Source organism: Rutidosis leptorrhynchoides, chromosome 11 (assembly GCF_046630445.1).
Source record: "Rutidosis leptorrhynchoides isolate AG116_Rl617_1_P2 chromosome 11, CSIRO_AGI_Rlap_v1, whole genome shotgun sequence".
In the NCBI taxonomy this organism is placed as follows: Eukaryota; Viridiplantae; Streptophyta; class Magnoliopsida; order Asterales; family Asteraceae; genus Rutidosis; species Rutidosis leptorrhynchoides.
The window spans coordinates 130,642,088-130,646,547 of NC_092343.1; the positions used below are offsets into that span (position 1 = coordinate 130,642,088).

Here is a 4,460-nt window from a genome sequence, read left to right on the forward strand (position 1 = left end):
CACACAGGAACCCTAATCAGCATTAATTACGGAGTAATTATTAATTATTATTATTATTAACCCTAATTACTTATTTATTATTATAATTAGTTTTAAGTTTTTAAATTAAATTGTATTTTAGTTAAATTAGTTTAATTAAAATATAAAATTAATAGTTTAATAAAATAAATAATATAAAAATAATATTTTTATAAAAATTGTACTTTTTACAACTTTTTGTATATTTTTATATTTTGTCCCTTTTTAATTATTTTAGCGTAATATTTGTATTTTTCGCTCGTTTTTAGTTTTAAACTTAGTTTTTGCCATAGTTATATTTTTATTTCTATATTTTTAGACTTTGCCGTAAAATCCCTTAAGTACTTTTTCTTTAGACTAAGATTTAGGTGCTTTAGAATTTTGCGACGCCTTTTTAAGTTTTAGTTTCTTTTTAAGACATTGCCATTTGGGATATAGTTTTACTTGTAAGCTTTAATATTTTTAGACGCCTTTTACCTATGTATCAATTATCATTCCAATTAGTAATCTCAATTTGCGATTATAATTTTAAGTTAGTGATAGTAATAAGGTTGGGTTAGTCGAGTGTTTTTAAGTTCTATAAGTCACTTTTTTTTCTTTCTTATTTTTATTTTTTCGATCTTTTTCCGACACGCTCTTTTTCTTTCTTATTTCTCGCTATTCTAGTTTTTAGGACATAAATTTTTTTTATTCTACTTCTTATCTAAATTTCTTAAAATTACGAAAATTTATTTTAAGTGGTTAAATTGATAGACATCAAAATTTTCTGGTTCGTAGTAATAGTTGAATTTGTACGTGGACCGGGTTATTGGAGCCAAACAGTCCTCAATTATATTGAGACCAAACGAATCCTGCCCCTCTGCTGCATCTTTTGGCTATTCGAAACGTGGGCAAAATCAGAAAAGTCTATTAATTGGATAACTTATATAATTTTTCTTTCCTTTTTAAAAACTAATAGGATATTCAGTGAATGCACCGAGCAAGACGTTCACCACCTTTTGTACGTTCACCACCTGTAACTAGATCAAGACATTTAGCAAATATTACCGCCGTTGATTTTTCTTTAGAATCGTCATCCAGTCGACCACGTACTCCAGTTCAAATTTACGATAATCCATTTTTTGAACCCGACCTCACAATTGAGAATCCGGAGAATATTCAGGGACGATTCATAGATCCTGAACCACTAAACTTTCCTCCGGAACCACCAATCATTCAAACAGAGATTGTTGAGGAATGAGCCATTAAATCATAATCCTCTAGTGATTCCGATTCAACAAATTCAATTATGGAGAATCTGGAACCTTTAAGTATGGAAGACCGAATGAGAGCTAAACGCACTGGCCAAGGTCACGTAATTACTCATCCTGACATTAATGCGCCAGATTATGAAATCAAAGGACAAATTCTACACATGGTGACTAATCAATGCCAATTTAGTGGTGCGCCGAAGGAAGATCCAAATGAACATCTTCGTACCTTTAATAGGATCTGCACACTATTTAAAATAAGAGAAGTGGAAGATGAACAGATATATCTCATGTTATTTCCCTGGACTTTAAAGGGAGAAGCCAAAGATTGGTTGGAATCGTTACCTGAAGGGGCGATTGATACATGGGACGTTTTAGTTGAAAATTTTCTTAAACAATTCTTTCCGGCATCTAAAGCCGTAAGACTTCAAGGAGAAATTGTTACTTTCACACAGAAACCAAATGAAACTCTATATGAGGCATGGACAAGATTTGGAAAGTTATTAAGAGGATGTCCGCAACATGGTTTAGACACCTGTCAAATAGTACAAATATTCTACCAAGGATGCGACATCACTACAAGAAAAGACATCGATATAGCAGCTGGTGGTTCTATTATGAAGAAAACAGAAACTGATGCTTATAAAATTATTGATAACACTTCTTCCCACTCGCATGAGTGGCACCAAGAAAAAGATATCGTTAGATCATCTAAAGCAGCTATAGCCGATTCTAGCCATGACTTAGATTCCATTTTCGCAAAGATAGATGCTGTCGAGAGACGAATGGAAAAGATGACTAAGGATATTCACTCAATACGAATTAGTTGTGAGCAGTGTGGAGGACCACATTTGACAAAAGATTGTCTCAGTATTGAATTAACAATGGAACAAAGAGAGAATGTTTCATACATAAACCAAAGGCCTGGAAATAATTATCAGAATAATTATCAACCGCCAAGACCGATCTACAATCAAAACCAGAATTATAACAGAAATGTTCCATACAACAACCAACAAGGTCCTAGCAATCAACAAGTATCCAACAATACTTACAATCAGCAAAGACCTAATTTTCAAAACAAACCACCACAACAAACCGATGATAAAAAGCCGAATTTAGAAGATATGATGACGAAGCTAGTTGAAACTCAAACGCAGTTTTTCACATCTCAGAAACAAACTAATGAACAAAATGCTCAAGCATTTAGAAATCAACAAGCTTCTATTCAAAATCTGGAACAAGAAGTAAGTAACCTAGCAAGATTAATAGGTGAAAGAAAACCGGGAAGTCTACCTAGTGATACAAATGCTAACCCCCGGAATGAAACAGCTAAAGCCATTACCACAAGAAGTGGTACAACAGTTAAACCACCTGAAATACCTGTAACTTCTGATGAAGCTATTCCTACTCCACAAGAACCACAACCTGATCAAGATAAGGAAAAAGAACCGGTAGTTGAGAAGGTTAATGAAGATAACACAGTTAAGGCTAAACCTTATGTTAAAACATACCAACCACCACTTCCTTACCCGAGTAAAATGAAGAAAGAGAAACTTGAAGCCGAGCAATCCAAATTCTTGGATATGTTTAAACAGATAAATGTAAATCTTCCTTTCATTGATGTGATTTCAGGAATTCCTAGATATGCTAAATTCTTGAAAGATCTAATCTCAAATAGAAAGAAAATGGAAGAACTCTCGGCTGTTACGATGAACGCTAATTGTTCAGCAGTGCTGTTGAATAAGATACCAGAAAAATTATCTGATCCAGGAAGTTTCACAATTCCATGTTTTCTGGGTAGTCTTAGTTCAATAGAAGCATTGGCAGACTTAGGTGCTAGTATAAATTTAATGCCGTATTCACTATACGCTAAACTAGACCTTGGAGAATTGAAACCAATAAGAATAAGTATACAACTAGCCGATCGATCAATAAAATATCCTAGAGGGATAATGGAGAACATGCTAGTTAAAGTTGGTACTTTAGTATTTCCAGTAGATTTTGTTGTTCTGGACATGGAAGAAGATTCTCAAGTTCCTCTCATATTAGGAAGACCATTCTTAAACACGGCTAAAGCGATGATAGACGTGTTCGGTAAGAAATTGACCCTAAGTATAGAGGACGCGAGTGTTACCTTTTCAGTTGATAGAGCAATGCAACAACCACAATCTCTAGATGATACATGTTATTATATTCAAACTATAGACTCACATGCAGAATTGTTAGAAGAATTTCCAGAATTACAAGGAACAGGAGAATGTTCTTTAGGAGAAGGTACTGAACAAATTGATGAAGCTGAAATGTTAGCTACACTTATAGCTAATGGATATGAACCAACAACAGAAAAAATTCAAATGCTAAAAGAAGAAGACAGATATCGATATAAATCATCGATAGAAGAACCACCGAAATTAGAGTTAAAGCCACTTCCAAACCATTTGGAATACGCTTATTTACATGGTGAATCTGAATTACCTGTAATAATATCGTCTTCTCTTACTGAAAATGAGAAATCACAACTCATTTCGGTGTTGAAAGCTCATAAACCAGCTATTGCATGGAAGATTCATGATATTAAAGGAATAAGTCCTTCGTATTGCACACATAAAATCCTTATGGAAGAAGGTCATAAAACGTATGTGCAACGCCAACGAAGACTAAATCCTAATATGCAAGATGTAATTAAGAAAGAAATTATTAAACTGCTAGATGCAGGTTTAATATATCCAATTTCTGATAGTCCATGGGTAAGCCCAGTTCAATGCGTGCCTAAGAAGGGTGGCATGACTGTCATTACAAATGAGAAAAATGAGCTTATTCCTACTAGGACTGTAACAGGATGGCGTGTATGTATTGATTATAGAAAATTAAATGACGCCACCAGAAAAGATCACTTTCCCTTACCTTTCATTGATCAAATGTTGGAAAGATTAGCCGTAAATAGTTACTATTGTTTTCTAGATGGATTTTCCTGATATTTTCAAATTCCAATAGCACCCGAAGATCAAGAGAAAACCACATTCACGTGCCCTTATGGTACTTATGCTTACAAACGCATGCCATTTGGACTTTGCAACGCCCCTGCAACCTTTCAAAGGTGTATGATGGCGATTTTTCACGACATGATAGAAGAATGCATGGAAGTTTTCATGGATGACTTTTCAGTCTTCGGTGATACATTTGAATCAT

General features: G+C 34.1%; 1 non-coding gene across 1 annotated transcript; it reads right to left on the reverse strand.

Moving 5' to 3' along the window:
- Positions 1-1,690: 1,690 nt before the first annotated feature.
- LOC139879041 (small nucleolar RNA R71) lies at positions 1,691-1,797 on the reverse strand. Its single transcript, XR_011769895.1, has one exon. It is a non-coding gene; the product is annotated as a small nucleolar RNA R71 (small nucleolar RNA).
- Positions 1,798-4,460: the final 2,663 nt, after the last annotated feature.